The 25507-nt window shown below is 39.4% G+C and overlaps 1 protein-coding gene across 6 annotated transcripts in view; it reads right to left on the bottom strand.

The window, feature by feature from the left end:
- The window catches only part of sorcs2 (sortilin-related VPS10 domain containing receptor 2), an 848688-nt gene that overhangs the window by 783802 nt on the left and 39379 nt on the right, over positions 1-25507 (bottom strand). The gene's annotated exons all lie outside the window — the stretch shown is intronic.

Here is a 25507-nt window from a genome sequence, read left to right as displayed (position 1 = left end):
TTTTTAGATACAAGTTATTTTTGTGATTTCCTGTTATATTTTAAGTTTATTTCAAGCATGAAGTTCAAAACGACTTTGAAAATTCATTTTCTGCATTCGCACTCAGACTTCTTCCCTGCTGATCTTGGTGCAGTCAGTGGTGAAAGGCTTTACCAGGACATTGTGACCATGGAAAAGTGGTATCAGAGCAACTGGACCCATCAATACTGTTGGACACTGACACGAGAGGCACCAGATACTGAGCACAAATGAAAATCTGCAGCAAAACATTTTTAGATCAGTTGAATCAACGCAATGTGTCAGCATCATTATGCGATTAAACCTGCCAAATTTAATTAATTTAATGTTTATTCAACTTGCTACATGATACAGCAAATCTGAAATGATCTTTATGTTCAGGTGGAAGTTGTCTATCATAATCCCCAATTGTTTTTCAAGAAGCAACCCTTCTGATAAAAAATTATTGTCCAATGATGGCCCAATATTCTGTTCCAAATCAAATTCTTCAGGCAATGAAGGGGTAGATGCCAACACAGCAGCACTGAACAATCTTATTCATGCCACACAAGTGTTGGACAATAATCACCTGCAAGAGCAGAGTCTAAATGCAAGTTGTTCTTCTTCAACTCGCATCAAATTGACCTCTTACAAAATCTTGAAATTACTGATGATCAGAAAATTAACCAAATCAGCAACATAAATGTTGTGGCTGAAAGAGAAGGTGAAGGCAAGTAATCTATGGGACCATTTACTTTTTTTAAATTCCAAAAGCTCTTCTACTTCTCTTTACAGGTGTGATGGAATACTTTTCACTTGTTGCTCCAAACTTCAGAAGTTACACACCATCTGTGACAAAGCTGCATGCTAATTTGGCCCCTCCAAAATAAGTCATCCCGTCCTCTACTACTGATGTTCTAAACATCCAAGAATGTACTGGAACAATTTACCATGACTTTTACGACAACAATCTCTATCACATCTCCGAGTTTTCCTTCCAAGTTGCATATTAGCCAAACTTTTAATTTGATCTCGGGTTTTTCCACTGCCATTTATCAACATTTGCCATTTTTCTCCCCAACTTCACTGTGAAACACCCTTCATCACCAAGGCTGAAGGAGTTCAAGAAGGTAGCTCACTGCCAACTGCTTCACAGTAATTCGAAATGGAAAAATGTTAGTTTAGCCAACAATCCACATTTCCCACGAATGAAATCAAGGAGAAACAAATCTCAAAAACTAAAAAGATTCTATATTGCACTTTGCATGATAATGAATCTCCAAATACCGTGTAATGAAGTCCTGAACAGAATTTTTAATGACATTTAACAAATTCACTGAACTCATAATAATCCCTTTCTGCAATCCTTTGAGTGCCAAGACCTTTCTGTAAAATCCTTTGGATCATTATGGGGATGTCTAGTTTTGAGCATTGAATGCAGATAATATTAAAATTAATAACATAACTAATCCTTTGACAATGTGGCACACAGGTTCCTTTATTGCACTTGAATAGAGCATAAATTAAGAGGACTTCAAACAAATGTTTTCGGCCTTTCCTGGGAATTGTAGTTAGACTTTGAATTTTCAAAAAAAATACCCTGCACTTGATCAGCAGATAAATAAACCGATGTAAGATATAGCCCACAAATGATGCAGATTAAACAGAGTAGGAAAACCACATGGAACACAGACAACTGAGTGCACTGCTTATTCCACAAACAATATATTGAACCAAACCTCAAAGGGATACAAATGCAAATTAGTGAGTCAGAATTATTATTCTTCATCAGTGTTGCTGGAGATTCACCGGGGATCAGGCAGCATCCGTGGACACAAAAGGTCAGTCAATATTTTGGGTCAAGACTCAAGCAGCTCATTGTTTGCTCAATGCTCCTGCATCAGTTATTCTTCAACTTGTTCTCAGATTTTCCAGTTAGGCACAAGTGATGTAATCCTGACAGAGCACCCGAGGCACAGACTACACTTGTAATCTTTTGAGCTGATCACAAATGCACTGCGAGTTAAATCTGTTTAATGCTCACTTACCGTAATGTAGTGTTGCCACAGCTCACAATGCATACTGAGAGAAGCAGGCAGCATACAAGAGGATGGAATGCCAGCATCACCGAGCATTCAAGGGCTGCTGAAAGCTTATCAAACCACTTCAACCACAATTATGCCTTTCTTTCTTTGAAAACGGAAGAAGCAACAGGAAAGAAAGAATAGAAGAGTGATTCCAAGTGCAAGAGTGACCTGGAGGCAATCAGATTTATTTTTGTATGTGGCCTTCCCTTTTCATATCTTGGGCAAAAACTAAAAATCTTTTGGAGATTTTTTTTTAAAGTAGTTTTTGCTTAGTTCGTGCCCAGAGTTTGAATGCATCACATTTGGATGTTTTGCATGATCTTAGGAGGCACAGAAATTGCTTCAGATTTCTCTGATGTTAATGGAGACAGTTAGTGTTTTGACGCTGATTAATTCAATGAGGAAAATAGCATTATTTGGAATTAAGAGCATATATATTTGATTAGGTTTTGTTCAAGATTTAAATAACTCAAGTGAACTGCAGAAATTTCCCTAATATAGGGAATCAAAGTTAAGACAGAGAGGAAGTTGCTTCAATGCCATTGTCAGGCGCCCATTCAAAAACTGGATAGTGACAAAGTGAATGTTGAAGGCAAGGGACTAGTCTTAAAATAATTCAGCTAGCTAGAAACATAGCAAAACTGTGAGTTAATGCTTTGGAATATTGCTGTCAATGCCAGATAAAATTGGGTGGGGTTCCAAATCAATCCTATTAACTTCCTGACATACTAAGTTTGGTTAAAATGACCACAGGGATCTTCACGTCAGCATCCCACTGAACTTTGCATTAAAATTAAGCAGACTAGTGCCCATCCATTCTAAGCTAATAAAAATTCCAGCAAAATTGTATACCAGCAGATTGTCACAAAAGGTTCGCTTTCCTTTAGCCAGTGTGGCCATCAACAGTATTTAGGTGGAGAGCTTCAATTGCAGAGGATTTAATATCACCAATAGCCTATCCTGGTCCAACATGTCAATGCTACAAACAAGGAAGGCACCAATAACCATGCTTTCTCAGGAGTCTGAACAAATTTGGTATGCCCCCAAAGTCGCTTACTAACTTTTACTGATGGACTATAGATATCTGGATACAGCACAGCTTGGTATGGAAGAAACTATGGAGAGTGATGAACGCCAGACAGCCCATCACACAAAATAACCTGCCCTCCATCAAGGTAAAGAATGAAGTCTGTAGATGCTGGGAATCGAATACAATACAACATATTTGCATATTACACTTCCCTCCATCAACTCCATCTATGCCTTCTGCTTTCTTGGAAAATTACCAACATGTTAAAGGACCCATCCCACCCCTTCTCATCACTTGCTTCAGACAGAAGATACACATACTTGAAAACGTGAACCTCTAAATTCATGGACAGTTTCTCTCCTTCTGTTATCGGATTCTTAAATGTACCCTTCACTGGTAAAATTTGATGTCCTTGCAGATTATTTTTCAAACAATATTTTTCTCTGTACTCTAAACTTTGTTTTTATAATACTATACAATGCACATTGTATTATTACATCACAGAAAACAGGCCTTTCAGCCCTTCTAGTCTATACTGAACTATTAATCTGCCTTGTCCCACTGACCTTCATCCAATTCATAGCCCTCCATACTTCTCCCATCCATGCACCTGTCCAAATTCTTATTGAATGCGAAAAATGAGCCTGCGTTCACCACTTCAGCTGGCAGCTCATTCCACACACCACCCCCCCTCCCCCACACACACACACACACTCTCTGTGTAAAGAAGTTCCCTGTCATGTTCCCTCTAAACTTTTTCCCTTTCACCCTTAACCCATGTTCTCTGGTTTCTATTTCACCTACCCTCAGTGGAAAAACCCTACCTGCACTTACTCTATCCCTTATAATTTTGTACATCTCCATCAAATCTCCCCTCATTCTTCTTCGCTGCAGGGAATAAAGTCCTAACTTGTTTAACCTTTCCCTGTAACTCGGTTCCTGAAGTCCAGCAACATCCTGGTAAATCTTCTCTACATGCTTTCATTCTCATTAATATTGGTATCTTGGAACAGATGACAATAAACAATTCAATTAATTCTTGATTCTGATGAAATACTGATCATTTGTGGACTGAAATCCTCAATTTGCTGCAAGTAATTCTTGGCTTTTAACAAGGGGCCCTGGTTGTGGATTAGGTCACAGATATCCCTGGCTGAGATTCACTGACAGTTCTTCCTTTTCAAAAGCCAATAGCAAACTCCTGGACGAAGCAGACACCTGAAACAATTGGGCCCCTCGCACTATCTGCTCTTCTGTCAAAATCTTGGCTGCAAAATGCATTTTGTCAGAAATTCCTAAACAATGCAGAACACAGATTGTTGGGGTGGGGGGGGGGGGGGGTGGGATCAGAACTGGTATACTAGATTTTGCCCATGCCTTAAAAACTTTAGAAAGGATGAAGACCAGATTCACTAGAATGTGAAATTAGAGAACAAAGTGCTAAGGTTGGCTCCTTTTTGTACAGAAAATTAAAGCTTGATACGTTATTCAAAATGATTAATGGAACTGAGGGGATAGCAATTTTTTTTTAAAAAGAGGAGCAGTCAAGAATGCCCAAATATTTTTGTGAAATTAAACATGGAATGTTTGGAAGTATTAAAAAGATAGTGGAACTATGGAACTTTTCCAAATAACTGCAGCTCAAGTAAATTGAAATTTTAAAATTAAAGTGATGGATTTGTCAGGCAAGTAAGCACTGGAGAACCAAAGAAAGTTAATGAAATTAAGATACAGTTCCCAATGACTTTAATTAATTGCGGAATGGTTTTGAGGCTTTGAATGGCTCCCAGTGATTGATTGTGAATGGCATTCACAGTTCACAGGCAACAGATCCAACATTTTTTGCAGCATATTTGCAGAATCATTCTAACACAGTCACAGGATTCATTCTAGATTTCCCAACAGTAAATAGGCATAATAAAGATGCACAACAATTCAATTTCAGCACCAATCTTTAACAGCAAAGCAAGAAATTGGAGAGATGCTGATGGTCATTGCGCTGTTCAATGGGAGGCAGAAAATAATCTACAAACTTGCCAAAGCTGTTCCAAGAATCAGCGATTCCTTTCTGGAAGCTATACTGGAGCTTTCAGTATCTGCAGAATTATCATACTACTTGGTGAGTGGATGAAGAGGCCTGGTAGTAATAAATAAGGGTGGCACAGATAAGGTAGCAGTTAGCACGATGCCATTATAGCATCAGCAACCTGGGTTCGAATCTGGCACTGGGTGTAAGGAGTTTCCACTTCTCCCCATGTCAGTGTGGGTTTCCTCTGGGTGCTCCGGTTTCCTCAAAACATACGGGGTTATAGGTTAATTTGGGCTCTTGGGTCAGAAGGGCTTGTTACCATGCTGCATGTCTAAATGTTTTAAATTTTTAAATTAAAAATGTAATACCATCAAGCTGCAAAGTCTAACTTAATCCCAAAAAAAACCCCAGTTTATCCGTGTCATGAAATCAGGAAAGCAAGTTTGCAGTCTGGGCAAAATTGTAGCAGAAGTAACAATCGGACCTCGCCCCCCTCGGATTATAAAGATAGTGTATTACCAGATTTATTATGAAAATTGCTCCAGGAATCACCTAATTACTCTTTCTTCATAGATTTTTCTCCTTGTTCTCTCAAAAGTTCTGACCATTCAGCAGGTACTCTGAACTTTTCTGTGTCTGAACATACACACTGTTCGCTTCCTAAATGGGACAGTCAAAATTCAAACAAGGCAAAAGCCAAGCAGCACAAATCAGCCTTTGCCTGGCTGGAACATGAACAATAGCTAGTCATTTCTTCAAGCAGTCAGCCACAGATTAAATGGATCCTTGGATAATATACACCTTCAATTCTGTGCTGGTGAATGGAAGGCCAGCCTCACTGGCCGACTTCACACTGGCAACCTGACAAAAACACAGTGGTTAAAACCAGCACCATTGCATACAAGTGTTAATTGGCCCCTATCTGCTGATTCTATCTCTTCTCATGCCACCCAATTCTGAAGGACGATGTCTTTTGGCAGTCCCTTTTTTCTAACAATATAGCTTTGAGACAATTCACTATGGTGACGTACCCAGCATGCACTAAAATTAAAGGACTCCAGCAGGGGAGCCAGCTGCTGAAGGACAGCGGGAATATATTAATTCCAAACCAAAGAAATATTCAGCAGACAGTCTGTGGTTGGGTCACAATACAAATTCTAATACAGCAGCAGATCACCCGACTTCAAATGGACGAAGTGTTTTAAAAAAAAATGCAATATCTTTGTGGAGTGCCCAGTTTGTCAATTGCCTGTGACATGGCTTTGAAATAACGAGTTAGCATTGAAACTGACTTTCCTTGCTCAAGTTCAAGATGAAAGCAGGGAGACTAATTGACTACAGAAGCAGGTCACGCTGTTTGATCTGTAAGTTAGTCAGGATGCAGAAAAGATCATTTTCAAATTTGTTCTTGGGCAATATCACGATGGAGCAACATCACGATGGAACTTGCCTGTGGCAAGGTTCAGCAGATTTTAGTCCACCACATTACTGCCCAGGCAGTAAAGCCAAAAATCAATCGGGAGGTATTACAAGCATTAAATGAAGCCCAAGACTGGAAAAATGAAGAGTATGTGTCAATGGACATTGGTCATATTTGCTGCATTCTATAACCTTGGCAGTAATCTGGTCTTCAGGTCATCAGTGGGTTTAGAATTGTATAAATATTCTCCTTATGTTGCTCTGCTCATTGAACTGAACTGCTCGGAGGCCTTGTTGGAATATCAATTTTGATTAAATATCAACAACCTGATGTATGAACATATCTATCTCCTCACAAGTAATAGCTGTCAAGTTTTTTTCCCCACATTGACTGTTATTTCAAAATACACCTACTGCCTGACACCTTACTAGTCCCCATGTTTGATCAGAAGTGTATTGTCATATACAATGTACAATTTACATATGCGACAAAAATTTTACTTGCTGCAGCCAATCAGGTATTTCATAAAAATAACATCAATCATATTCCTTAAAGAAGAGATCATCAACACAAGAGATGAATAGTTCACAAGATAATAGGAGCAGAGAGTCTGCTCCACCTTTCTATCATGAGCTGATCTCCCCATAACCCTTGATGCCCTGACTAATCAAATACCTGTCAATCTGTCTAAAATACAAGCAATGATCTTGCTTCCACAGCCGCCTGTGGCAACAAGTTCCAGAGTCACAGCCCTCTGGTGAAATAAATGTTTCCACTTTTCTGTTTTAAATTGACCCCCTTTTATCCTGAAGTTGTGGCCTCTTGTCCTGGACACTCCTACTATGGAAGACATTCTTGCCACATCTAGTCTGTTCAGGCCTTTCAGCATACAAATTACCTCTATGAGGTCTGTTTCCACCCCTCTGTTTCCACCCCTCTGTTTCCACCCCTCTGTTTCCACCCCTCTGTTTCCACCCCTCTGTTTCCACCCCTCTGTTTCCACCCCTCTGTTTCCACTGAGGTTCCTCCCTCATCCTTCTCTACTCCAATGGTTTATGCATATACACAGTTACCAAAGTGCACGAAAAAAGACATTTAGACGAGCTGGAGAAGTGATCTCACCGGCTCTCTGCATCAGTCTTCAGAAGCAACATGCAGGGAATAACATGCTGGATTATTGCAAACTACAAAGGCTGGTCTGAAATGCCGCCCTGGCAAAACCTCAGGTAGTAGCTGCATGTCACCTTATTAGATTTCACATATTTCTGATCAAAATCATTTTAATTTGAAAAGTTTAAATTATTTATAAATAATTTACCTTCTTCTCCCCCCCCCCCCCCCACCCCCGTCAAATTGTTGAACTCCAAGGTTTGAAGATGTCCATCAATCTGGATAGCTGAACACTGGCAATTCAATTCAGAATGACTCATGCTGGCCACCATAATTTGACTCAATTTTCTGTACATCCATGTAAAGAAAAGCAACAACGTGTGATGAGTGCTTGACAGCAAAGCACACACTATGCTCAAGAGGTTTGTATCAACTGGCAAACCTCCAGACTGACACATGATGAATTGGACATTAAAGGTGCAAGGAAGTGCATTGGTAAGGAAAGATCCAACTTCCCACTGAAAGGATCGACAAGGAATTTACTAAATAATGTTTTGGAGAAAAATTGTAATAAGTTTTCAAAGAATTTCAATAGTGAAGAATCTTATGATGAAAAGTCAGTATCACAGACAAACATACACTGATGCAACAATTCACCCACTGCAAGTAAAGCCTGGTGAAAGAGGAAACAAGCAAGGAGGTAGAAGAGGACAACAAATGACAGTGGGTTGAAAGTAGAATACTGTATTTTTAGAGAATGTTTTGATTGTAATCAAACACCACCAAGATGGCTCAAGGGATTTATTTTAATGGATTTCAGTGATTGTTCAGTCTTAATTTTACACCTTCTTGTATTATCAATAGAACTTTAAAGCTCCAGATCAGATTTATATCTCAACTTCGTTTCCATTAAAGCATGCACACCAATCATATTGCAAAAAAAAAACAAAGTTTATTCCAACCCCCACACACACAATGCAGTGAGGCAAATAGGAGGGTGCAGTTGTGTAGCCCATCAGCAAACAACACCCCCATGCCCAAGGAGATGCAGGTATAGTAAAATCCCTGTTATCTGGGATTCAAACAACTGGCAGAAAAAAAAATCTCGGAAAATAAATAGGTAAAAAATATAGAAGTTTAGAATTGGCGCGCCTCGGCGTCAGTTCGCCAACCATGCAACACACAATCTCAAGCAACTTGAAAACTTGCTTATCCGGTATTTACCAATCCCCATATATGCTGGATAGCCGGGGTTAAACTGTACTAGCTGTTTTAGTTTATCATTTCATAATTTTTAATGCAATTAATCTATTACTTCTCCTTTGTCACCTGAACTTTGAAAGGAAGAATAGCATTTTATTCTAATACACTAAGGTGCCGGAGAAAGTCAGCAGGTCAGAGTGACTCCATAGGAAGTAAAGATATACATGTACACAATCCTTTATCTGGAACCCTTGGGGTACAGTGTGTTTCAAATTTCAGATTTTTCAGAAGAAAGGCCAGCTGCCCCAGATTTAAGCCCACCCGAATTGTGCTCCCATATCCACCCCCTTCCAATCGCGCTGGTGTCTCTCTTCCCCCCCCATCCCGCCCACCCGAGTCGCGCTGCCATCTCTCTCTCTCCCCCTCTGCTGTACCAGCACCAGGAAAAAAAATGCCGGATTTTGGAGCTTTCCAGATAAAGGATTGTGTACCTGTATCACCAATGTTTTGGAATGATTCCTTCATCAAGCTGACAGCATTTATATACTCTTCCAATGCCTTTTAGCACACTCCAAAGTTCTTTAGAGTCAAAAAAGGGTGCCACCAACCCTGCCTACACAAGTTCGCCAAATCCTTTGCTGGTGCTCTCTCCTGGATCATCATTTGGGGAGGCACAATGGCAGCGTTACTAGATCTACTGTTTCACGATTCCAATGATCCAGGATCAATCCTGAGCTCTGATGCCATCTGTGCAGAATTTGCATGCTCTGTGACTGCAAAGGTTTCCATTATGTTCTCCAGTTTCCTTGAACATCCAAAGGTCATGTGGTTTGGTTGATTAGTTAGCCACTGTAAATTGCCCCTAAAGTGTGTAGGTGTATGGTAGAATCCTGGGAAAATTGATGGAAATATGGAAAGAATAAAAATTAATGTTGAAATATTGTACACGAGTGCTTGATGGCCTGTGTGGGCTTAGTCAGCAGAAAGGTACATTTCCATGCTGTATAAGTCTCTGACTCGATCCTCAGCATTAAAGGTCTAAGTACACTCAGTCGGTTCCAATGGGCATGCCATGCAGGGTCCCAACTTCCCAAAACACAAACTCTGACCAAGTCTTCCACAAGAAAAGACTAGCAGAAAGAAGAAATTATTCAAAAATGTTCTCAATACCACCACGTAAACATCCACTCTAAACTCACCACAATCCCTGGCTTATTACCACTTAAATTAGAAAACAAAATCAGCACGCCATGGAGAATCTCAAATCCATTCATCAGATATACACAGAAGGACCAACGTAAACCGCAGAGGGAACTGATCTTGGTCCCACAACACCTCCTCGTTAATCAGGAAGGTGCAGCAGTGCCTACACTTCCCAAGGAATACAAATATGGCAAGATTACCAGCCCCATTCTGACAACATTTTACAGGAATGCAATTGAAAGTGTCTTGTCTGGCTGCATCATTGTGTGGGACAGAAGCTGCAAAACATGGGACCAGAAGTCAATGCAAAGGATTGCGATGGCCAAGTAGACCACGGGTGTCTCCCTTTCCTCTAATAACAACATTTATTGGAAGTGTTACCTAAATTGGGCTCAAAGATTTATTGAGGACTCTTTCCAACCAGAATACAGTATCTTTGACCCACTACCATTAGGAGGAGATGCAGGAGCATCAAAATCAGGATGGCCAGGCTGGGAAATAGTTTCTTGCCACAGGCTGTGAGATTCATGAACTGTATCCTGTAACCTGGTAAATCATCCCAAAATATTTATCCTGTATTTTATTTTTAATTATGTAGTTACGTATATATGTGATTATTATGCACTATGTATTGTGAATGTATGTATATGTGTGTACATCGTGGTTGTTTCATCTGGTTGTTTATGTACAGTCAAATGATAATAAATGTGAACTTGAACACATGACCTCCCAAAATACTTACCCACTCACCTTCTCCAGCACCTCCTGCCCACCTATGGCAGCTGTTACCTCAATTATCTGTTGGTAAGATTACAATTCAGGCCACAGTTAAGACTAATCCACTCTCAGCTGTGTAGTACATATTACAATGTCTTCCATAATGTTTGGGACAAAAACATTTTTCCTTTATTGGCCCCTGTGCTCCACATTTTAAATTTATAATCAAACAATTCATATGTGGTTAAAGTGCACATTCCTGATTTTATTTGAGGTTATTTGTATACATTTTGGTTTGGCAAACCACTAGTTGGCCACAGAAAACATGGCCAGATTACAGTTTGCCAAAAAAAGCCTTCCGAATTATGGAAAAAGGCCCTGTGGACAGATGAGACCAAGATTAATCTGATTCAGAGAGATGGCAAGAGCAAATTGTGCAGGCGTAAAGCAACAGCCCAAGATCCAAGGCATTCCATCTTTGCCATGGTTTGCATCTTGCAATGTGGCCTCTGTATTTCTGTTCATGAAGTCTTCTGTGGACAGTAGTCATGGACATATCCACACCTACCTCCTAAAGAGCCTCTATTTCTAACCTTTAATTGAATGATGGCAGATGGAGTTTAATTCTGAAAATGTGAGGTGCTTCATTTTGGAAAGAATAATCAAAGCAAGACATATGTGGTAAATGGGAGGACATTGAAGAATGCAATGGAGCAAAAAGATCTAGGAATAACAGTGCATTGTTCCCTAAAGGTAGGAACGCATGTGGATAGGGTGGTGAAGAAGGCCTTTAGTATGCTTGCCTATATAAATCAGTGCATAGAATATAGGAGTTGGGAAGTAATGATGAAATTGTACAATTGGTGAGGCCAAATTTAGAGTACTGTGTGCTGTTCTTGTCACCGATTTATAGGAAGGATATTAATAAGCTAGAGTGAGTGCAGAGAAGATTTACAAAAATGATGCCTGGGTTTCAGCATCTGCAATACAAGGAAAGATTGAGCAAATTAGGTCTTTATTCCTTGGAACGTAAAAGGCTGAGAGGGGATTTGATGGAGGTGTTTAAGATAATGAGAAGGATAGATAGAGTTGATGTGGAAAGGGTTTTCCCATTGAGAGTAGGAGAGATGAATACAAGAGGACATGGGTTGAGAGTTGATGGGCAAAGGTTTAGGAGTAACATGAGGGGGAACTTCTTTACTCAGAGAGTGGTTACTGTGTGGAATGGGCTTCCGGGAATGGTGGTGGAGGCAGGGTCAATTTTGTCGTTTAAGAAAGAGTTGGATAGGTATATGGATGGGAGGGGGATGGAGGGATATGGGCAGAGTGCTGGTAAGTGGGATTAGAGGAGGGTACTTGGATCAGTGCGGACTAGAAGGGACAAATTGCCCTGTTTCTGTGCGGTAATTGTTATATTCTATATGAATGAGATCATGTATTTATTCCTCTTTCCCAGAATCCTACCAATTAAAATATAAAATTCCAGCAAGTCTTAAAAATATAATAATCACACACAGATACATATATATGTGCTCTGAATAAATTAATTTACTTGTGAAATGGCCAATAAAAATCATAGTGTACCATTAAAACAGGTAGATGCTGTCGTTTCTCCACAAGGTGAAATCATTTTGACAGCTGCCCTTCCCTCCCAAATAAAAGGAAATGTCAAATCTGCAATGTCTAGCTACACTCGACTTTCGCTTTAATGGGCCACAAGGCTGAATACCTTCCTCTAAACTGAATGCTGTAAGCAGCTTAATGCCGAAACAATTCAGTCCAACTATTACCGGTTCAAAACATCTCAATAGGTTAACTGAAATTCACAAAAACCAACGAATGAACCAAGTGTCACAATTCTGCTCCCAACGAGCCTCAAAGATTTGACGGACTGAAATTCTGTTACTGTCATTAGACTATTAGATTTTTTAAATTATTTACTGTTCTCATTTCATTTGTAGATTCCTAGCCATAAAGCTTCAGTCAAGATGGTGCAGTTAGTGCTGGCTTTTAATCTGAAGGGAATTTGAAGAAGTTTCAAGCTTACTTTGATCTGCCACTAGATTCTCCATTGAACCTCAAGACATGAAAACCATTCTGTCAATAAATGGATCAAGCTGTATCAATTGAAATTATAAAAAATTGACAGCTAATCTGATGAAAGGAAAGAAAGGAGAATTGGAAAAACAAGCTAAAAAAATTATATTCCTTCAACCCCAGAATTTTGAGGGTTTGATGTCTTCTTTCTTTGGCTTGGCTTCGCGGACGAAGATTTATGGAGGGGTAATGTCCACGTCACCTGCAGGCTCGTTGGTGGCTGACAAGTCCGATGCGGGACAGGCAGGCACGGTTGCAACGGTTGCAGGGGAAAATTGGTGGGTTGGGGTTGGGTGTTGGGTTTTTCCTCCTTTGTCTTTTGTCAGTGAGGTGGGCTCTGCAGTCTTCTTCAAAGGAGGTTGCTGCCCGCCGAACTGTGAGGCGCCAAGATGCACGGTTGGAGGCAAGATCAGCCCACTGGCGGTGATCAATGTGGCAGGCACCAAGAGATTTCTTTAAACTGTCCTTGTACCTCTTCTTTGGTACACCTCTGTCATGGTGGCCAGTGGAGAGCTCGCCATATAGCACGATCTTGGGAAGGCGATGGTCCTCCATTCTGGAGACATGACCTACCCAGCGCAGTTGGGTCTTCAGCAGCGTGGATTCGATGCTTGAAGACTCTGCCAGCTTGAGTACTTCGATGTTGGTAATGAAGTCATTCCAATGAATGTTGAGGATGGAGCGGAGACAACGCTGGTGGAAGCGTTCTAGGAGCCGTGGGTGATGCCGGTAGAGGACCCATGATTCGGAGCCGAACAGGAGTGTGGGTATGACAATGGCTCTGTATACGCTAATCTTTGTGAGGTTTTTCAGTTGGTTGTTTTTCCAGTCTCTTTTGTGTAGTCTTCCAAAGGCGCTATTTGCCTTGACGAGTCTGTTGTCTATCTCGTTGTCGATCCTTGCATCCGATGAAATGGTGCAGCCAAGATAGGTAAACTGGTTTGATGTATAACTTAATGATTTACCTTGTGATTAATTGATGCAATGGAAGCAAACCACTGTTGGAATATAATTAAGTTTTATTTTTACAATTCTATCAATGAAAACACAAGTGTCAATTATGTTTTAGCAATCCTAACCCATCCATCCAATCTCATCCCAAAACACAGATGCAATTTCTAATCTACAGTAAAAGTCCAAAAATCCAGACAAGCCGAGAATACAGACTTCTTAAAAACTCTCTGCTGAAATCAGGTCCGAAGATTGGGATCTCAAAAATTTTCAGCTTCTGCGCACCGCGGCAACAAGCAAGCACGTGGAACTCGCAAAAATTTTAAGAAAAATATATTTATTTGTTTTTTGTACTTTGTATTTTATATGAAAAAATGTTTGGATAATAAACTATCAAAATTTACCTGTTCTCCTTAAATTTGAATTTTTGGAGGAGTCACGTGATGGAGTAGTGGCCGGTATGGTAAAATTAGCCCTCTCTAGAAAAAAAGAAAGTCAAGAAAAGACAAAGCTCAACAAATATAATATAAGAAATAGAAGATAAAGTTACAGAGAAGAGAAAGAAGATGGCACCCAAGAAGGAGAAAGTAAAAACAACCGAAAAAAAAGAAAAGTCACCGGAGAAGAAAGAAGAAGGCCATATCTGCACGAAGGAACAGGGATCTGTGGTGGCGAGGAGAGCCTGATCCCCGAGGTTGGTACCTGCCCTGCGGAGTCGCGACCTCCCGACCGGTGGACTTCAAAAATGGCTCTTGGAGCCAAACAAAAGTGCACAATCAAAGGAAAAAGAAAACATCGACAGGAGGGGGTGACCAGCTGAGGGACGCCCAACACCAGGGCACTCAGCTGGAGGATGAGGATGGCGGCAGGGGAGGGAGCGACAAGTCCAAATTTGAAGTGAAACATAACAAGTTAAAGAGAGACTAGGTAGGGCAGGGTGACCGACAAGAGGATCAAAGGCTGGAGGCCTGACAGACAGGCAGCCCAGGAGTAGAGGACCAACAGCAAGAGGAGGCACGACAAAGAGATATAAGCAACTCATCAGGAAAAACAGAAGAGACACAGACACAAAGAAGAGAAGAAGATGACACAAACACAGGTACAGACACAGAAGAAGAGGAAGAAGACGACCAATATCTTAACAGAGAAATAGAAGGTAAAACAGATGGACAGAATATAGATAAAGCCTTTTTTGAAGAACAAATGAGATCATTAAAAGAATGGTTATCATTAGAATTTAGTGCAATTAAAAGAAAAATGAAAAGAGCAGAAGATAAAATGCAAAGTTTAGAACTAGTCATGACAGAAATAGGGAAAGAGTAGAGAATGTGGAAGAGCGGGAAATGCCTGTAGAAATGGAAGTAAATGACTTAAGAGAAAAATTGGAAGAAAGTGACAAAAAAAATTAAAGAGACACAAGAGTTGTTATCTCAGAAAATTGATATGTTGGAAAATTATAGTAGGCGAAACAACTTAAAAATAGTGGGCCTGAAGGCGGGTAAAGAAGGCACAGACATGAAGGAATTTATAAAAGGATGGATCCCAAAGGACCTGGGAATGACAGAAATGAAGGAAGAAATGGAAATAGAAAGGGCACACAGAGCACTAGCTCCGAAACTTCAGACACAACAAAAACCAAGATCCATCTTAGTAAAATTTTTGAGATATAGGACAAGAGAAAATATACTGGAGCGGGCAAGGAATAAAGTTAGAGAAGATAGTAAGTCATTGGAATACAAGGGTCAAAAAATATTTATTTACCCAGACACAAGTTTTGAACTCTTAAAGAGGAAGAGTTTAATACAGCGAAAACGATTTTATGGAAGAAAGGTTATAAATTCATGTTAAGACATCCAGCCGTGCTTAAAGCATTTATACCCGGGGAGCAAAACAGACTGTATTCAGATCCAGAGGAAGCACAAGAATTTGCAGAATGTTTGCAGGATAGAAGGAGAAATGAAGAGATGTAACAAGAATGAAGAACAGCGATAAACTATATATAAAGTAAAAACAATGTACATGTAAAGAACTAAAGAAGGGAAGGAAGGAAGTAAGGGGAAAAAAGAGAGCTTTGTTATATGTGTAAAAAAAAAGTGCTTTCTGGGGGGGCTGGGGGGAGAGGGAATAACGGTCACTGCAAAATCAGTTGATGCTTGCGAGCAAGATCGCAATCCAAACAGAAAGGGGAGTTGTGGTTGCCCGGTAAGGGATAAGGGGCAACTCAGAGAGGGGGGGAGCACTTGGGGTTAAGGTATTATTGGGTATGGGAATTGTTGGAGTATTTTATGTTTTAAATGTGTTGTTGTACATTGAGTTTAAAAAGGGGAAACTAAGAGATGGAAAGGGGTATGGAGGTGGCGAGGAAGCAGAAAAGAGGTGTAAAGCAAGATATAAGATGGTCACGTTGAACTATATGACTATAAACATTAATGGAATACATAACCAAATTAAAAGGAAGAGGCTACTAAATTTACTGAAGAAAGAAAAAATAGATAGAGCATTTGTGCAGGAAATGCATCTAACTGAAGTGGAACATAACAAATTGAAGAGAGACTGGGAAGGACACATAGTGGCAGCATCATATAATTCAAAAGCTAGAGGTGTAGCTATATTAATTAATAAAAATGTACCAATCAAAATAGAGGAGGAAATAATAGAACCAGCAGGGAGGTATGTAATGATAAAGTGTCAGATATACTCAGAATTTTGGAATTTGCTCAATTTATATGCACCTAACGAGAAGGATCAAAAGTTTATGCAGGATATTTTTTTGAAGATTGCAGACACACAAGGAAATAGGCATAAAACATACTCAAGGATTGATATGTTTTTGTTGTCGGCCCATATTCAAGGGAGAGTTAGGAAAGTTGAGTATAAAGCCAGACTACTATCAGATCATTCACCCCTGTTATTAGCAATAGAACTGGAGGACATCCCACCAAGAACACATAGATGGAGGTTAAAATCCATGCTACTTAAAAGACAGAAATTTGGAGAGTTTATTGAATGCCAAATTAAAACATATTTTGAAATAATCACAGAATCAGTGAAAGACAAATTTATATTATGGGATGCAATGAAAGCCTTCATTAGAGGGCAGATAATAAGTTATGTAACTAAGATGTAAAAGGACTACAATCGGGAAATAGAGAAGTTGGAAAGGGAGATAGTAAGTACAGAAAAGGAACAAGTAAAAAGGGATGATATAATGAAAAAGAGAGAACTGGCAGACAAAAAATAAAATATAAAACATTACAAATGTACAAGGTGGAGAATGACATAATGAAAATAAAGCAAAAGTATTATGAACTGGGAAAAAAAAACACATAAAATATTAGCTTGGCAAATTAAAACAGAACAAGCTAAAAGAACTGTATTGCCATCAAGGAAAAAGGACAAACAAATTACATATAACCCAACAGAGATTAATGAAAACCTTAAGGAATTTTATGAACAATTATACCAAACTGAGAACGAGGGAAAAGATGATAAAATAGAGGAGTTTTCAGCTAAAATTGAACTGCCAAAATTGCAAGGAGGAACAAAACAAACTGATAAAACCATTTGAAATAGAGAAAATACAGGATATATTAAAAAAGCTGCCTAACAATAAAACACCAGGAGAGGATGGATTTCCAATAGAGTTTTATAAAACATTTAAAGAGTTATTAATTCCTCCTTTCCTGGAAGTAATGAACCAGATAGAAGAAACACAAAACTTGCCAGATTAATGTAAGACAGCAATAATTACAGTAATACCAAAGACGGGGAAGGATCCATTAACACCAGCATCATATAGACCATTATCTCTACTTAACTCAGATTATAAGAGTTTAAGATAATAAGATATTTTAATCTTATAACTTGCTTATAAGATAAGGAAAAGACGCAGAAAAAGCCTTTGACAGAGTAGAGTGGAACTATTTATTTAAAGTATTACTGAGGTTCAATCTACTAGAAAAATATATTAATTGGATTAAAGCATTGTATAATGCACTATCGGTAAATGGACATGTATCGAGCCAATTTAAATTAAGTAGGTCAACTAGACAGGGATGTCCATTATCCCCCTCATTGTTCGCTTTAGCAATAAAACCATTGGCAGAACTGATAAGAACAGAAAATAAACTAAAAGGGATAAAAATAAAGGAGGAGCATAAAAATCAGATTATTTGCACATGACATCATAGTATACCTAACAGAACCAGAAATATCAATAAAAGAATTACACAAGAAATTGAAGGAGTATGGAGAAATATCAGGGTACAAGATCAACACAAATAAAAGTGAAGTGATGCCAATGAGTAACGTGAATTATACAGAATTTTAAAATGAATCACCATTTAAATGGCAAACACAAGCAATCCGATACCTTGGGATCAGGTTTAGGTAATAACTTAAGCCACTTGCACAAACTAAATTATCATACACTAATAAAGAAATTACAGGAAGACTTAGAACATTGGAAAGAATTACTGCTAACATTGATAGGGAGGGTAAATTGCATTAAAATTAATGTCTTTCCAAGGATACAATACTTATTTCAATCATTACCAATTCCCTTACAGAGAAATTCTTTAATGAACTAAAGAGAATAACAAGGAAATTCTTGTGGAAATGGGGAAAACCGAGGGTAGTGTTAGATATATTAACAGAGAGGTATAACCAAGGTGGTTTGCAGTTACAAAACTTTAAAAATTATTATATAGCTGCACTATTAAGGTATTTATCAGATTTTTACCAAACAAGGGAAAAACCAGATTGGACTAAGATAGAACTAGATAAAATAGGGGAAAAGGTACCAGAACATGTACTTTATAAGTGGGATGAAAAGTTGGTGCAATATAAAAGCTCACCAGTATTGCATCATTTACTTAATATATGGAAGAAGATCCACTTAGAAAGGAAAAAAAACGAATTACCAAATACCAAAATTGTTATTGACACAAAACTCACTAATCCCTTTTACAGTAGATAACCTTTCCTTCAGAGAATGGGAGAGAAAAGGAATCAAAAGAATAGAAAATTGTTTTTTGGGAAATAATTTATTAACATTTGAACAGTTGAAGTACAAATATGGAATAACTCATGGTACAATGTTTACATATCATCAACTGAAAGCTTATTTAAAGGATAAATTGGGAAACAGACTGAGATTACCAGAAGGAAGCAGCTTTGAATATGTGATTACAGACACAATGATAATTAAAAGATTTATAACAAACATGTACATTAAGTTGCAAGATAAGGAAAATGATTAAATAAACTATAAACCTAAACAAAAGTGGGAAAAGGATTTAAACATAAAGATAAAAAATGAAACATGGGAAAAGTTATGTTCTAGAACTATGAAGAATACAATAAACACAAGGTTACGCATGATACAGTATAATTGATTACACAGGGTAGATATCACTCCTCAAAAATTAAAAGAATGGGATTCAACATTACCGGATAGATGTTTTCGCTGTGGGAAGGAAATAGGAACAACAATACATGCAATTTGGGCATTTACGAAAGTGAATACGTTTTGGGAAGAACTAAATCAGATATTAAATAAAATCACAAAAAATAACATACCAAAAAATCCAGAGATCTTTCTTTTAAGTAACATAAGAAGTAAAGTATTAGGCCTCAAATTGGATAAAGCGTAATAAAAAATTCATTATGATAGCCTTAACGATAGCAAAAAAATGTATAATGTCAACTTGGAAAATGGAAGAAAGCATGAGTATACAACAATGGTACATGGAAATGAATAAACTTACATATAATTAAAAAAAATAAAGACACATTGTTTGAACACATTTTGGAACCAGACATGGAACATAACAGAGAGAGCTTGCCTAGGACCTCCATCCCCTAAAATGATAAGAAGACAAAACAACTTGATTCAGTGTGTAACAAATAGATGATGCATTTTGCTTGTTTATTTTCCTTTGTGTGAAGATATTGTTTTATATACTGTATTGTATATGTTGAATATTTATGGGTTTTGGAGGGGGATGGGAAGAGGGGAGGGAGGGAAAGGGGGAAAAAAGGGAGAAAATGCCACTGTGTATATTTAATGAGAAAAGTTTCTACATATTTTGGTTGATATGGTTCACAGTGTGAAAAATAAAAAAATATTTTTAAAAAATTGCATTTTTAAAGTACTGCCCAGAATCCAGAAAATCCAAAAGTCCAGATGGATGAAATCCCCAAGCAGTCTGGATTTTATGTCTTTTACTGCATCACAGTTTTCGCACAAACAGAGGAACTACTGACATGGTCTTTGCCCTCAGACAGCTCCAAGAAAAGTGCAGAGAACAAAACAATGGACTCTACATCACCTTTGTTGACCTCACAAAAGCCTTCGACACCGTGAGCAGGAAAGGGCTTTGGCAGATCCTAGAGCACCTCGGATGCCCCCCCAAGTTCCTCAACATGGTTATCCAACTGCACGAACACCAACAAGGTCGGGTCAGATACAGAAATGAGCTCTCCGAACCATTCTCCATTGACAACGCCGTGCAGCAAGGCTGTGTCCTTGCACCAACTCTCTTTACTATCTTCTTCAGCATGATGCTGAAACATGCCATGAAAGACCTCAACAATGAAGACGCTGTTTACATCCGGTACCGCACGGATGGCAGTCTCTTCAATCTGAGGCGCCTGAAAGCTCACACCAAGACACAAGAGCAACTTGTCCGTGAACTACTCTTTGCAGACGATGCCACTTTAGTTGCCCATTCAGAGCCAGCTCTTCAGCGCTTGACGTCCTGCTTTGCGGAAACTGCCAAAATGTTTGGCCTGGAAGTCAGCCTGAAGAAAACTGAGGTCCTCCATCAGCCAGCTGCCCACCATGACCACCAGCCCCCCCACATTTCCATCGGGCACACTGAACTCAAAATGGTCAACCAGTTTACCTACCTCGGCTGCACCATTTCATCTGATGCAAGGATCGACAACGAGATAGACAACAGATTCGCCAAGGCAAATAGCGCCTTTGGAAGACTACACAAAAGAGTCTGGAAAAACAATCACCTGAAGAAACACACAAAGATCAGCGTGTACAGAGCCGTTGTCATACCCACACTCCTGTTCGGCTCTGAATCATGGGTCCCCTACCGGCATCACCTATGGCTCCTAGAACGCTTCTATCAGCGCTGTCTCCGCTCCATCCTCAACATTCATTGGAATGACTTTATCACCAACATCGAAGTACTCAAGTTGGCAGAGACTGCAAGCATCGAATCCACGCTGCTGAAGACCCAACTGCGCTGGGTGGGTCACGTCTCCAGAATGGAGGACCATTGCCTTTCCAAGATCATGTTATATGGCGAGCTCGCCACTGGCCACCAAGACAGAGGTGCACCGAAGAAGAGGTACAAGGACTGCCTAAAGAAATCTCTTGGTGCCTGCCACATTGACCACCGCCAGTGGGCTGATATCGCCTCAAACCGTGTATCTTGGCGCCTCACAGTTTAGCGGGCAGCAACCTCCTTTGAAGAAGACCGCAGAGCCCACCTCACTGACAAAAGGCAAAGGAGGAAAAACCCAATACCCAACCCCAACCAACCAATTTTCCCTTGCAACTGCTGCAACCGTGCCTGCCTGTCCCGCATCAGACTTGTCAATCACCAATGAGCCTGCAGCAGACGTGGACATACCCCTCCATAAATCTTCATCCGTGAAGCCAAGCCAAAGAAAAGAAAAATGCTACAACTTTTCCTGGGAAAGATGGGACCAGATCTACCTTTCCAGAACCATGTAAGCAATTTTTTTAGCACTTCTCTCAGATGGTTTAATTTGTCTCCATGACCCGAAAGTCCCGGACTCCAACTTATTGGAGCCAAACCTACTACCTGATCAAAAAAGTCAAGATGGTCACTTTCCAATTAAAAGATACCAAACCTTCCAGAATATATGGCATCTACAATGAATTTCTAAAACTTGGCATTGAAGAGTTTTTGTCACAAATCAATGATCACTTTATCCACATCTGGGAAGAGGCCTTAATCATGACCACCTTCAAAAAAGCAGCTCCATAATCTGTAGGGGTTACTTACTGTATCTGGTGCTCCTTATATTACCTCCTCTACATCGGGGAGACTGAATGCAGACTGGGAGATTGCTTCGTTGAGCGCCTTCATTCAATCTGTTGCAACAGCAAGGATCTCCCAGGGACCAACCACTTCTAATCCACATCCCATTGCCGCACTGACATGTCTGTCATAACCTCATGTACAGCCAAAGTTGAGGCTACCCACAAATTGAAGTAACATCTTATATTTAGTTTCAGCAGTGCCCAACCCGATGGCATCAATATTGACTTTTCCAATTTCCATTAACCCCACCCACCACATCACCAGGTCACTGTCTTCCTCATTCCTGTTTCCCTTCCTCCAATGCCCCACACACTTCCCTTCCTTTTCCTCTCAGAGTACCTTTCTTAGTCCTCTACCCTCTTCCCCTTTCACCTTTTTTTTCTATCCACCCACTTGTATCTCCCTATTACTTTACACCTGTTAACCTGGGTTTCTCCCCCTTTTCCCTCACCCTACCTTTTATTTCAGGAGTCTGCCTAATTTTCAGCACTCCTGAAGGGCTCAGGCCAAAACATCAACTGCCTTGTACAATAAAACCCTTGTTATCCAGAATTCGAGCAACCAGCAACCTCAAGCAAACAGCAAAAATAAATAAATAAACACTGATAAATAAATAATTATAACTAATGAGAATTATAAAAAAATAAATAAAAGTTTAAAAATGTAAAAGTAAATGTTCTCTGCAGTAACACTTGAGCCTTTGGTGAAGATGGGAGCAAATATTCAGCCAGCGGAATGCCTTGGTCATGCTTTGCTCATAGCAGGTGTTTGAATAAAGTTGTGTGAAACAGCAATGGCGTCGCCCAGGATAAAGATGGAGATGTTTTTGAAAAGTTCCCCATTGGGGTGACTTCTCTTAAAGTGTCTCCTTATCCTTGCTTAGTAAGTCTTTATCTTTATCTTGAGTAAAGCTTTCACGGACAAGTTGCTCTTATGCCTTGGTGTGAGCTTGCAAGCGCCTCAGATTGAAGAGACTGCCATCCGTGCGGTACCAGATGTAAACAGCGTCTTCATTGTTGAGGTCTTGCCGCTTTAGTTGCCCATTCAGAGCCAGCTCTTCAGCGCTTGACGTCCTGTTTTGTGGAAACTGCCAAAACGTTTGGCCTGGAAGTCAGCCTGAAGAAAACTGAGGTCCTCCATCAGCCAGCTCCCCCCCATGACTACCATCTCCATCGGGCACACAAAACTCAAAATGGTCAACCAGTTTACCTATCTCGGCTGCACCATTTCATCGGATGCACCATTTCATCGGATGCAAGGATCGACAACGAGATAGACAACAGACTCGCCAAGGCAAATAGCGCCTTTGGAAGACTACACAAAAGAGTCTGGAAAAACAACCAACTGAAAAACCTCACAAAGATTAGCGTATACAGAGCCATTGTCATACCCACACTCCTGTTCGGCTCCGAATCATGGGTCCTCTACCGGCATCACTTACGGTTCCTAGAACGCTTCCACCAGCGTTGTCTCCGCTCCATCTTCAACATTCATTGGAGCGACTTCATCTCCAACATCGAAGTACTCGAGATGGCAGAGGCTGACAGCATCGAATCCACGCTGCTGAAGATCCAAGTGAGCTGGGTAGGTCACGTCTCCAGAATGGAGGACCATCGCCTTCCTAAGATCGTGTTATATGGCGAGCTCTCCACTGGCCACCGTGACAGAGGTGCACCAAAGAAGAGGTACAAGGACTGCCTAAAGAAATCTCTTGGTGCCTGCCACATAGACCACCGCCAGTGGGCTGATATCGCCTCAAACCGTGCATCTTGGCGCCTCACATTTCGGCGGGCAGCAACCTCCTTTGAAGAAGACCGCAGAGCCCACATCACTGACAAAAGACAAAGGAGGAAAAACCCAACACCCAACCAACCAATTTTCCCTTGCAACCGCTGCAACCGTGTCTGCCTGTCCCGCATCAGACTTGTCAGTCACAAATGAGCATGCAGCTGACGTGGACATTACCCCTCCATAAATCTTCATCTATGAAGCCAAGCCAAAGATAAAGAAGAAAGAGTAAAGCTTTAACTATGAAACTTTAAGTTTTGGTTTCTTTCATTCTTCTTTCCTACAAACTACATGTAAAACAAAAATAATATTTATGTTGGTGAAAAGAAAACAATGCTAGGAAAGCACATTGAAAACACTTAAGCTGGAAATTTGGCAATGATAACAAGAACGGAAATATCAAACTAATGCACAATTATGTTAAGAGTACTGCTGTCCACAAAGTAGACAGAACAGTGAAGATAGCATTTTGGGCATCGAATACAAGTGTCAGGTCATCATTTTGAGGTTATTTCTTTACTCAACGTTACAATCAATATATAGAAATGTTGAATTAATTTGAAAGTACTTTATTGTTATATTCAAGGACAATGTATATTACTTTTTCATGTTTTCTGCATATTATTCTATGTTTTTATGGAAAATTAATAAAAATATTTTTAATAACAGAACTAAACAGCAATATTATGAGTTGGGTGAGAGAGTTCAAAGTTTTAGCTTGGCAGTTAAAGATGGGGCAAGCTTCTAGAACAATAAATGCTATTAGACATGATTCAATTATTTCATATAATCCTCAGAAAATTTAATGATGAGTTCGTACATTTTATGAGAAATTGTATACTTCTGAAGTATTGGAAGATGAAGCTAAAATTGATCATCTTTTTGTCTGATTTAGTCTTCCCTTCTTTGAAGGATACAGATATTAAGGATCTAGATGCTTCTTTTACTGTTAAAGCGATGGAAGCATTTTGATCTATGCCTGGTGGGAAATTTCCAGGAGATGATGGCTTTACTTCTGAATTTTATAAAGAATTTCATGATTTATTAATCCCTTTATTGATGGATGTATTGAAACAGGCGACAGAGATCAGTTCTTTTCCAGATTCCTTTTCTAAAGCAATTATTACAGTTATTCTTAAGAAGGATAGGGTCCCATTAAAAGCAGGATCCTATAGACCTATTTCTTTATTGAATGTAGATTATAAAATTGTTGCCACAGTTCTGGCTAATAGATGACTTAAATCTGATAAATATTTAGCTAATGTAAATCAGGTGGGTTTTATTAAAAAATCAATACTCAGCAGACAATATTGAAAAGTTGATTTCTTTAATTAATATTTCTCGGTAGCAGTCTGACCAACCAATGGTAATTGCTTTTGATGCAGAAAAGGCCTTTGATAGAGTGGAATGGAGTTTTTTGTTTAAATTTATGGAGAAGTTTAATTTTCGGCCTTTTTTTGGTTGGATTAAGGCTTTATAAAAAGCCCTACTACGAGAGTTGCGACAAATAGACAGGTATCTTCACCTTTTATGTTATCTAGATCGACTAGACAAGGCTGTCCTTTGTCGCCAGTTCTATTTGCATTGGTTATTGAACTTTTGCTTCAGATGATCAGTCAATATAGTAATATTAAAGGTTTTAGGGTGAAACCCGACGAATATAAAATAAATTTGTTTGCAGATGACGTTTTGATAAATTCAACACAACCTTTGAAATCTTTGAGGAGTCCACATGATAGATTGGAGCAATATGGTGAAGTTTCGTGGTATAAAATTAACTGGGAA

The sequence above is a fragment of the Narcine bancroftii genome, chromosome 3, assembly GCF_036971445.1.
Source record: "Narcine bancroftii isolate sNarBan1 chromosome 3, sNarBan1.hap1, whole genome shotgun sequence".
Lineage (NCBI taxonomy): Eukaryota > Metazoa > Chordata > Chondrichthyes > Torpediniformes > Narcinidae > Narcine > Narcine bancroftii.
This window is presented reverse-complemented; position numbering and strand designations above follow the sequence as displayed.